The sequence below is a fragment of the Camelus bactrianus genome, chromosome 27 (assembly GCF_048773025.1).
Source record: "Camelus bactrianus isolate YW-2024 breed Bactrian camel chromosome 27, ASM4877302v1, whole genome shotgun sequence".
NCBI lineage: Eukaryota > Metazoa > Chordata > Mammalia > Artiodactyla > Camelidae > Camelus > Camelus bactrianus.
The window spans coordinates 27,183,019-27,195,754 of NC_133565.1; the positions used below are offsets into that span (position 1 = coordinate 27,183,019).

General features: G+C 36.6%; 1 protein-coding gene across 8 annotated transcripts in view; it reads right to left on the bottom strand.

The window, feature by feature from the left end:
• CPEB1 (cytoplasmic polyadenylation element binding protein 1) overlaps positions 1 to 12,736 on the bottom strand; it is a 67,393-nt gene that overhangs the window by 39,220 nt on the left and 15,437 nt on the right. The window lies entirely within an intron of this gene.

Here is a 12,736-nt window from a genome sequence, read left to right on the forward strand (position 1 = left end):
ACATCTGATTATTAGACAGTTGAAGCATTTTTTTCCCCAAACAGAAGAAATAGAGAACAGCAAGAAACTATCAATTTTCAGTTCTTTCGCCCTCTTTTCTTTGAGGGTAAGTCTTACCCTATGCCTTTACCTTTACATTAGCAAGCTGGTATTATTGTCCTCTGCAAGGTTTAAAAAAAAAAAAAAAAAAAAAAAAGGGAAAAGTCTAAAGATAATTTGACTATATTTTTCTAAGTACTTGGTAAGATTTAAAGTACTTTAAACTATGGCACTTTTTTGCAGAGGCCTCTAATTTTAAATATTATTTTCCTTTTTTTTTTTTAAGGGGCACATTAAACAAATTTGATCTCTCCCTCTCCAGGTGTTAGAACAAAGTTACTCAAGATACACTTTGTCTAGGATAGCCAGATTGCTGGTAAAAACTAAAACTCAACTCATCTGCATAAGAATGAATAGTGCCACTTACAACTTAGTTTATACTTTCCTGTTTATCAGCAAAGGATCTAAGGATATAGGTTCAAGCTGGGGGTTCACAGCTATTCTACATCTGGATTCTCATCTGTACACACACCGTTATACACAGGGGTTTAGAACCACATAGGGGTGTGAATTCAAGATGATTACTATTCCTAGCCATCATTAACATTTCAAAGAGTTAAAGTTGCCTGTAAGGAATACTTGCCAGTCTAAACCTATTTTAAAGCATTTCCCTATGGGATTTTTTCATAGAAACTAGATAAGAAAGAATTAAAAAGCTACATATCTTCTTTTAACTTCCTAACAAAGGAAGGAATCACAACTGTCTTTAAGATAGTTTGATTTTTCAGTGCCTGGTGGAGTTTCCACCCCAATAGAGGGAAAAAAAAAAAAGGTGAGCAGGAAGTTCAATAGGGAAAAGATAAAAGACTAATACTGTTTTGTTTTTTTTTTAAACTATTCCACTTTAAAAGAAATGGGAATTAAAATAAGAATGCTGGTTACCAACCTGGAAACATTAAAGATGTAATATTCAATGGTATTCAGTCATTTTGGTAATTTTCTTCTCTACACATGTGGTGAGAAAAGCACTCTCAAACTGCTGGAGAGGCCATAAAAAAGGGATAGCATTTCCATAAATCATCAAGAGTTTAAAAATTATTTAAATAGTTCAACCTAGCAATTTTATTGCAAAAAAAACCCCACCTTTCCTAAGTAAATACTCATAAATGCAGAGAAATATCTACCTATAAAGATTGTTGTCACAAAGCTATTAATGGTGAGAAACTATTTCTTTCATAATGGAATAGGAACTCAGCCATTAAAATTCCTTTATCAGCACATGATAAAGGAGAATGCTTAAGTGTCAGAGAGGGAGAATAAACCATAGAAATCATGATTATAGCTACACGAAAATATCCAGAAGTATGCAGAAAGAGACTACCAGTAATCTAAGCAAATGAAGCAGACTGCAGTCAGCACAATATATAAATTTGTACTAAATTTTCCAAATTGTCTATAGCAAATATATATTACAAGAACTCAGAAAATGGCTTTAAGAATTTAAAATCTGAATATGGCTCTCTAACAAAGGAACTCATAATTTTAAAAACACAGTACATTTAAATAAAAATGAACTGTCTTCTTTTAAGAAAAAGAACTTGGTATTAAAACTTCTGGGATATTCTTTGGTCATTAGTATTAGAGTCTCTTTATGTTTATATCCAATACAAATGTTAGTAGTCTAGTACTTCTAGGATTCTGTTAGGAAAGTAAGATACAGTCAACGACTTTCTTACAGGGAAGTTCACTGCCATATTAAAAGTTAATTAACATAGCATGTACAACTTCAGATAAGAAAGGAAAATACAAAGTGAGAATTATCTCCTTTCTCAAATTCCCCAGCCCAAGAGGTGTCTTTCAAAGATTCTTTCATACACACAAGGATATAAATGCACAGTTTTTTTTTAAAAATGTACACAAATTTACTACTTCACTTTTTTTCAGATATATTTTGGAGATCCTTCCATATGTGCACATACAGATCAACTTCCTTCTTTTGTGACAACATAGTCCATTTTATGAACATAACATATTTAACTATTTCTCAACTGATGGACATTCGGTTTATTCCTAGTAGTTGTATTTCTAGTTCTACAAATAAGGCAATAAACATCCCTCCACTTTATTTTGTCTTTCTCAGGCAAATATACTTGTTAAGTGCACAGACTTCATGATCCAGCAGCTTTAAACTGACAGATGCTGGCCAAAATTGCCCCAGGAGTCACAGAAGTTTAAATTCCTAACTATACAAGGACTATTTCTCCACACTCTTCCCAAATCTTACTTTTTATGAATCTGACAGGTAAAAAATAGAATCCCATTGTTTTAGTTTCTGATAAGATTCTGAGACTGAATGACAAGGGTCTGTCATATCTCCTTAACGTACTTTTTTAAGATTCAGCATTCTTTCATTTGTCTGTCCCCCTTTTCCTCCTAATAGTTCCCATCTCAGAAAATGGATCCACCTGTTTGCTAGACAAAATTTGATTCTATTCCCCTTCATGCCCCATTATCAGCAGGTCTTGTTAAACCTACTTCTGAAATGTGTATTAAATCTATCCACTTACCTTGCCGCCATTAGTATCATACTAGCCCAAGCTAACACACACTCCTCACCTGGACTACTGCAGCAGCCTCCTGATCACTCTCTGCTTTACCACTTAACACACTTCCTACCCCCCATCCCCCAAAGCCTTGCCACTCCTTAAGTATACCAGCTTCAGGTCCATCCACCCACCCCAAGGCCCTCCTGTTTCCTCTGCTTACAACAATTTTATCCTGGTTTCTCTGCATGGCTGGCTCTTCATCATTCAGGTCTTCAGCCTGCCTGTCGCTTCCTCAGAGAGAAGCCTTCCCTCAACAGCACGTGGGGAAACAATTTATGTAACCGCTAAGCCCCAACCCGAGTCATTCCCTACCATGACCCCTTGTTTTATTCTTTCCTACCACTTCGTGTAAACTGACATACTGTTTGTTCCTATTCCCCACCATACTTCTGCTGTAACAGTTCATAGCTCTTTTATGGGTGCACATCTGTTCACATCTGTATTCACAGCACCTAAAACAGTTTATAATATGTTGACTGAAAGAACTGCCTCTTCATATATGTTTTAACCATTTTTACGGGGTTGTTAGTTTCATTAATTCATAAGAATACTCTGTAATTTAAGAAAGTTAACCTTCTGTTGTGTATTGCAAGTATCTTTTCTCCTTGGTCACTTATCCACCCATTAAAAGCATACAATTCAATGGTTTTTAGTACTTCCACAGAGTTGTGCAATTATCACAATTAAATTTAGAACATTCCATCACCTCAAAAAAGAAACCCATTCCCTTCGGCTGTCACCTCCACTCCCTCCTACCTCTCTCAGCCCTAAGCAACCCACTAATCTACTTTCTGTACCTACAGACTTGCCTATTCTGGGCATCTCATATAAGTGGAATGATGTAATATGCTGTCCTTAACTAGCTTTTTTCACTTTAGCATATTGTTTATAGTTTTAACGTGTTTTAGCATGAAACAGGTCTTCATTCCTTTTTACTGCCAACTATTCCACTGTATGGCTATAGCACATTTTGTTTATCTACTTATCAACTGACAGACATCTGAACTGTTTCCACATTTTGGGTACTATGAAAAAATGTGGTTATAAACATTCATGCACAAGTCTTGCGTGGACACTGCTTTCATTTCTCTTAGGTGTACTCCTAGGAACAAATCTGTGGGTCATACAGTAACTCTACATTTAACCTTCTGAGTAGCTGCCAAACTGTTTTTCAAAGCAGCTGTATTTTACATTAGCAATGTGTAAGAGTTCTGGTTTTTCAACAACTGTTACTGCCTGTTTTTTTTCCCTCACATCCATCCTACTGGGTGTGAAGAGGCTCAACTGTTCGAAGATCAGACAACGTGAACAGAAGAGGATGACTGCAATGGATCAAGACACATCAAACACACTAAACCCATGAATCCACACTGACACTGAAAAACAATTTACTGGTCAGCTCTGAAGAATTCTGGAGAATAAGCTCAACACTATGAAAGAAAATACAGAAAAATAATCATGCATTTATCTGCCTTTACTAAGTGTTCTATTCTTCAGGTTAACCGAATAGCTGATGAAAGTAAGTTTACTTTTGTAAAAGTGTATCCATTAATACACGAACGCTTGAGAATTAGAGAACTGCTATTTGGCAATCCCTAATAAATTAATGCATCTAGGTAGTGATCATCAATAGCTGCTAAGATCACTCTATAGAAGTATCCAATATGACCTACAAAGTATTCTCATTCTGAAGTCAGGCTGGAGTAAACTTATTTAGTATCTGCACACAAGCTTTCAGGCAATCTCAAATACAAAGGTCACTTAAAAATACAAATTACAACCAGTATTAACCAAGTATTTTCAGAAAACCAACAGATTCAATGACGCAGCAGTCTTAGCATAAAATCTTGAGGGAATAAAGGATAATAAAGCCAAGAACAAGATTTTAAAATAAATACTGTATGCCTAGGAAGATAACAGACTATCAACTGGGGACACTGAAAGTTAAAATTTGATTATGTAAGTAAAACCAATATGTGGTCTGAATGGTAGAAAAGAAAGAGCTAGAAAACATCATATTGAGGTGAAAAGACAAAGTAGTTTTTTCAGAATTATACTAAGCAGGAGGACAAAATATGTTGAAAAATGAAGTAAAATTGAAAAAACTACTCACTACCACTCAACTGGACACTTCCTAAGCTCTTCACATGTACTATCTCACTTCTCTTCACAATAGGTACTAGCCTAGAGGAGAATTAAAATAAGGGTTAAATAAAATTTTAAGTCATTTAAGCTTCATTTCCAGTAATGGCTGACAAGGTGATTCAGATTAACCTGCTTCCCCCAAAATAAAAAATCTTCAATTAATAAAAAAGAGAGACATCATCTTAGATCTCAGAAGACAAGAAAGACCTACCAGTCTGATTCTGACAAAAAGCAAACACCCAGAAGAGAAAGCAAAATACCAGAGTACCAAAGTCACGGACCTTATGAAAGTATCTGCCAGTCAGCAATCTGGGGTTTTGGTTCTAAAGCCTGAAGAGGCAAAGGGAGGGAAGTCGAGATTCAAAGCATGCACAGCAGGGGGTCTAACAGGCCACTGCATCTACTGACCTACAACCCCTGTGGTACCTCAGGGTGAAAATGAACCAGAATGAAACCAGGGCTCCAAACCTCTGCCAAGATATTGGAAATTAAAATCTCAAAGGTGGAGTTTAGCATCAAATGAGGCAGAGTACAGGAAAAGAAGTAAACTAGAATATAGGATAAAAATATCCCACATGAAGGGGAGAAAACAACAACAAAAGGAAAATACCAAACAGAGAATGAGAGAAGGACAGAATGAGACAGTAGAATAAATGTTTAAATAGACTCACTGAATAAGAAGAGATAAAAATGAAGCAGAGGAAATACATGAAGAGATAATGGCTGTAAACTGAGTACTAACAGATACAAATCGATGCATATAAGAATCCCAAGAACTCGCAAGCAAGAACAACAAAGATATCATGTGTAGACTAAGAGTGAAACAGCAGAAAAGACTAATATACTAATAGGGAAAATTAAAACAAAGAGTAAGAGACAGACAAGAAATTTCAAAAAAGAGACTGATTTGTCAACAAAACCTCGAGACCCTGAAGATAAACAATATATAGAGTGGAATGATAAATGCCAAGCAAGAATTCTGTAACCAGCAAGTACATTCTAAGAAATAAAGGTGAAATAAAAACATCTTCAGGGAAAATTAAAGAATTCATTACCACTACATTCACACTAAAGAAAACACTAAAAATGTTCCTCAGGCAGAAGGAAAATGAACTCACATGGAAGCATAGAAATTCAGCAAAGAAGAGCAACAAAAAGAGGATACCTGTGAGCAAGACTAAGTAAATAATGTTTATATAAAATAATTCCTCCTGGGATTTAAAAATATACAGTTAAAATGCCAAGTATGAAAGCTGTGGAGACAGAGTAACTGGAGTTCTGTAAGGTCCTTGCATTTTCCAGAAGTGATAAAAGCACTAATTTGTGGTAGTAAGTCTAAGATATATGTTGTAATTTCTAGGATAGCCACAAAAAGAACAGTAAAAGGATGTTTAACCGAACAATAGGAGTAACTTTGAATAAAGAGTACTTGATTTATCCAAAAGGACACAGAACATGAAGGACTAAGAGAAGACCTAATAAAGATGATAGATTTAAGCATAAGTATGTTAATAGTTCAACTACATGCTTTAAAAAAAAAACTGCAATTAAGACACATACTGGCAGAATGAGTTAAAATCAAAATCTTAACTATATGCTGATTACCAAAGTCATGTCTTAAAAATACAAGGTTGCTGACAGGTTGAAAAATACAAGAAAAGATACACCATGCCAAAAATAATTAAGGAAAGCTGGTGTAACTATACAAATATCAAAATAACGTTAAGGCAAAAACATGAGATAAACAAGAGCATTTCGTAAGTACAAAGGGACCAATTCACAAGAGGACATAATCTTAAAATTTAACAGTCTACAAAAATCTATAAAGAAAAAAAAATCAGCACATCTAAAAGGAGAGATAGACAAGACTGTAACAAAAGCGAGTGGTTTTAACACATTTCTCTCTCGGTTAACTGACAGACTAAAAAAAATAAAATAAAAATAAAAAGGATCTGAAACATAAAATTAACAAACTTGACCTAACTGACATAAACAGAATACTCCATCCAACATGTGCTCAACACACCTTCTTCAGAAGTATACACAGAACATTTGACAAAGTAGGGCATAAAGAAAGTCTCAACAACTTTCAAAGACTAAAATCACATGGAAGATATTCTATGATCATAGGAGAATTTAGATAAAATTCCACTATAAAAAGATGAAAAAAAGTTCTAAATGTTTTAAAGTTAAACCACCTATTTCTTCAGGGGTCAACACAGCATCCAATGGAAATTAGAAAATATTTTTAACTGAATGATAATTAAAAATTTATCACAAATCATAGAATGCACTTAAACCCATGCTAAGAAGGAAACATGTAGACTTTGGTGCAAGTATTAGAAAGACTGAAAGTTTATGATCAGGATGGTATCAGTGAAACAGCAGAATAAGGACCTGTGAAAATTCTTTCCTCCATAAAACCAGGGAGAACACTGGCAAAATGTGTCAGAACAGATTTTTCTGGGCCTCTGGAAATTAAACAAAGGCTTGCAGTAATCAGGAACATTTATTTAAAACACAAAGACAAAACAGCAGAATCCTGGCAAAAAAACTATTCTTTGTGGCCTTTATCTTGCACTCTTCCTGTCTCCTCCTCCCTAGCTCTGCAGTAACCTTGAAAACCAACAGCCCACAGTCATAATGAAAATAATCCACCAGTTCAAAATTTAAATAGTTATATAGGGATATTTGCATGTGGATAAACTATATATAGAAAAGCACAGAAAGATAATGGTTAAATCTGGGGAAAGGGAGATGTGATCATTAGGGAAAACATGGGGAACTTTTGGGGTACTGGTAATGTAAGTAGTAGTTACATAGATGTTTACTCCATGACTTACAGTGTACAGTGATTTCAGCAAATTCCTGGACACGTATGCTACACTTAATTTAGAAAAGTCAAGAAAATCAGTTCAAAAATGAAACAAAAATGATAATCTAAAAAACCAATGAAAGTGACTGAAGTCTAAATATGTACACACACATCAAAACTGCAATAAATCATAACCCTAAAGAAAATGAGTGTAAGACCTAAAGAGGCACTTCAGGAAATAGGATATCCAAAGGTCAACAAACATGAAAAGGTGCTCAACTTCCTGAGACATCAGGGAAATGAAAATTAAAACCGCAATAGAGATGCCGTCATACACTCACCAAAATGGCCAAGGTGAAAAAGACAGTACCAATTATTGGTGAGGCTGTAGAACAACCCAAATCATCTGACACTGTCACAAGTATAAACTGGTGCAATCCCTGTGAAAAACTGACAGCATCTATTAATGCTGAAATCACACATACCCTGTAAGCCAATATTCTCTCTGCTAGGAGTACACCCAAGAGAAATAAATTCACCAAAAGACATGTTCATAGCAGCACTACTCATAATGGCCTCAAATGCCTATTAACAGCAGTGAATAAGCTCGGCACATTCATACAACAGAATACTGTACAGCAATGGGAACAAATGATCTACAACCACTGGCTGCAATATGGATGAATCTCATAGCTGAAGAGTACACATTTATGACTCTATTTATAGCAACTCCAAAACAGGTAAAAAATTTATGCATTTAAAAATCAGCATGGTGGTGTACCCTTCACTAGTGAAGAGGCTGCAGGGTCACCAGGGGGCTTCTGGTCTATTGCCTTTGTAGTTAAGTGGACATACACAATGTGTTCAGAATGTGAAAATTCATTGAATCTGCATATTTATCACTTACATACTTTCCTGCATGTTACACTTTGATAAAAAGTTAAATTTTTAATCACTTAACTGTTAAAGCCATATATTAAGCTTCCACAAAAATTTATTTTGTGGGAAACAGGACTTCCCAAGAGTAATTTGAACTGTCTCCTGTTAGCTGGGACTGAATATATTAAAGTTTATTTCAGAATAGCTTTTCAGATAATTTAGTGATGATACTGTTTAATGATGCCCCAGAATAAAAAAGGAAACCATCTCGGTCAGAAATTCAATATATCAAGCTACAACTATACAATTCTTTGGTCCTAAATTAAAAGTCAGCAGTTCACCTAGATCTGGGTGCTGGGTGCATGCTTGTGTTCAGTTTGACAAAGTGTGAGCTCTTTACTTACGTTACTTTTCTGTATGTTTATTATACTTAAACAAAAAAATCTGAATCAGCATTTCAGTCCCACATCTTACTTACTTTGAACTACTTTGGCTAATCTATCCCTTTTATAAGCTTTCAAGCTATTTTAAATGGTTACGGAGAAGTCTCATCTCTGAGTTAACATGAAATGTCTCCCTCCAGTCACTGCCCCTAGCCATATTATATACTCAGATCTCTCTACCTATCCCTCCCTTAAGGTCATCTTACCAATTTTCACACTGTACAGACACTTAATAAAAACTCAGTTCATTTATGCTTTAATCACATTTCCATTTACAGCCGATTTCCTTCCTTCCTTCCTCACAGAGTTGAACAGATTATGGCTTAAAGGATTAGGGAGTGTGGAAAGGGCCCTCTAGGTGGCAGGCATCCCTCTCATGAAGACTGTGTACATCCTCTCCACACGGCTGCTTGGGAAAGGGACCTAGCTCTGGCCTAACCTTCCAGCACCATCCCAACACCTACCACCCCACACACAACAAGGGCCTTCTTGGTGGGATACTAGCCCCAAAGCTCAGGCCTTATATGACTTCCCCTGAACCACAGAAAGTCACAACTTCCCTGCATGTCAACCGGTAGGCATTAAGACAGCTTCAGCTACTCTCCTCCTCTTCCTGCCTGGCATCACCTTCCAATTTCTCTTTCATCTCTACTCAGTCAAGGACAGAGAGCAAGTCTGCTGTCTAACAAGGGGCTCAACCTTGCCTTCTTTCTTGGAAGCATCATCAGTCTACACAAATGCTTCTCCTAGAAGACCTTGCCTAGCTTCACAGAGGAAGCAGCATCCCACCCTACTCTCCTACATGCTCCACTGAGTGGGGATGGAATCACGTCAAATGCTACCCTCCAAAAGCAGCCTTCTTATACAGACCAGGGGAAGGCTGAGATCATGTTTGTGGTAGCAAGAACAGCTCTGTGGCCTCTTGATAAGTCCTCAGTGAGCCCTCACTTTTGGGGACTGACATTGTACCACGGTCACTTCACACTTCTTCATTCTCAGGGTTGGACCCCAAAGCCAATTTTAAAGCAACAAGAAAAAAATCTACTCGACCTCCAGTTACACTGAAATAACTTTCTCTTCTTAAAGGCCTATTTCAAATGCTGCTTTATCCAAAAAGTGCTTCCTAGTTCCCTAACCAATACTGCCTCTCCCTCCTTTGACCTTGTCACAGCACTTCTCCAATAACACCTTATTAACTGAGTGTGTAGTTCTGTTACTACTCTTACTGAAAACCATATGCAATGAAATTTTGTCACAGTTAACAAACAGCCTTGCAAGTGACTTGACTCAAACATTTGTTCAAATGGAAAAAATAAGTGGTACGTAACTATTGCAAAGTCAGGTATACCTACATGAAACAAGTTTTGCAATTAAAATTAATTGTCATCTATGCAAAATCCAAACAGCAGTGTGAAACACTGTGCCAAAATACACCATTTTTAACAAGTTCTTATTATAAAACATGGGTTTTGTTTTTGTTTTTTTAAAATAAGAACTAGTGGGGAAAAGTACCCCCCCAAAAAAATCATCTCTAATGCCTTCACTGTTACATTTACATCTTGTTATTCCAGTCTTTCTCTGTGCATTTATACACACCTAAGACCATATACTATTTTGTACTTTGTTTTTTCATTTCGGTTTCTGTGATTGTCTATGTCATTAAGTAGTCTCCTACAAACAGCACATTTAATAACTGCAGAACATCCCACTGTATGGTTACTTAAGCTTTTGTTATCACCAAATTGTCCCTAGTTATGATGCTGCAACAATCTTGTTCTTAAGTTTTCATAATTCTGATTATCTTCTTAGGTAACAAAATTACTTTTGACCAGAAGCTACAAATTCAGGTTATTTCATGGAAAATACATACCCAGGTTTACTTCCTCATTAACCACAAGGTGGGTTTTTTTTTTGCTGGGGAGACCTGGGAAAGCTGCTCTCTGCCGTAGGCCACACAGTGCTCCGTTACCACTTGGGACCAAGAGCCCATAGCCCTGAGCCAGTATTTCAGGTGGGGACAGGGAGACAGCTGACCATACAGTGGGGGCTAGGTATGTGCACAGGGCCCAGAACACCTGCCATCTTGACCAGAACCTCTCCTACAATCCCTTGATGTCCCTTCAAACTTCAGTACTGCTTCCTCATCTGAGCCCCAGGAGAAGAACCTTGAGAGGCATTTGGGGGTATGTACCATTCTGTCCTACAGGTGGAAAAACTACCAACTTTATCAGTACCCAAGGTTAAACTTAGAACCCAGGTCCCCCTATTCCTTCAAGGTACTCTTCCTATTGTACCTTTTGAATGTGTGCCCGAGAAGGCTCTGAAGAAGCCAAGAAGTCTATACCTTGTAGTTTGGCTAGTCACTGACCTGGGCAGAGTGTAATGGTAACACTTTCATAAGAGCCTGGCATCTTACCAGTGAGGCCACTGGGCTCCCTGGCCAACTCTAAACATACACTCCTCAAAGCTCCTCTCTTACTGACCATGGGTCTTTTCCTTTACTCAGGTCAACAACCTAGCATAGCTGAAAAATAAACACCATAAAAGTTTCCAGCATGTCTGAAGCAACCCAGTGAGATTTAAGTCATTGATGCTTGTCATTCTTATTTGAATATAATTCATGCAATTTTCTCAAAAGAGAAAAACAACACATATGTAGAACCAAACAGGTTCTCTGAGTTTTTAGTTCAGCATAAGCTAAAGAAGAATAAAGGTTAGCTCATGGCTTACTCAAATTACCAGAAAATAAATTACATGTATATTTTTTTGGAAGTTAAAAGAGACAAGACCCACCTGCAGCCCCCACCACCACGTTCTCTCATTTTCTCTCTAGCACAATTTAATAAACAAATTAGACAATTCCACAGGTCAGTCTCCCTCCTTCTCTTAAACACTTAGCTACTTTATGTTCACATGTTCCTGCATTTTTGTGGGAATTATTTCCAAGGCCAGGCTAAATAATCAAAGAGTCCATAACTAAAACACAGCGATTACCATTCCTTTTTCTGAGAATCTCTGTTGTTATCAAATATTTTCAAGGTCCATTTAAAAAATTAACAACATGTTCACTTTCATCTAAAATAATGCAAACAAAAAATATCCCATCAACATTCTTAAAATATGGTGTGACTCCCACAAAAAGATTATGAAACACTGTTAGGACATCCAAGCCTCCTTGTGAAGTATCATCCTCAGGAGATGCTGCCTTCTCCCTCCATTCTTCTGCGGACTAGCCTAAATATCATAAAAACCGAATGCTTGTTGACTTACACTCATGTCTAAAAGCAATTAAAATATTCAAGAGTTGCATTATCCAGTACAGTAGCCACTAGTCATGTGGCTACTGAGCACCTGAAACGTAGCTAGTTCAAACTGAGCTGTGCTATAAATGTGAAAGCAGACATTGGATCTTAAAGTCTTACTACTAACAAAAGACTATCTCATTAATATTTTTATACTGATTACACATTGACATAATATTTTGCATATATTGGGTTAGATAAAATATTATACTTTTTAAAACTTTTTAAATGTAGCTAAATGTGACTCTCTTTATAACTGTACGTATAAATAGTCCTGAAACCTTTGACCTATCCTTTTTCATCCAATCTTCCTGTAAATCATTATAAAATAGATCTCTGTATTATAGTCAAAGGCAGTCTTCACCCAGAAGGGGACCCAATCCACAGGCAAACTACAAAAGGGGCAAGTGTTGCCAGAGATTCAAGGTCATTCTTCAGAGGCTTCACGAGGAAGCTGCCTAGAAACAGCTCTGTATATGCATGCCTAGTACATCCAAGTTTTCAAAT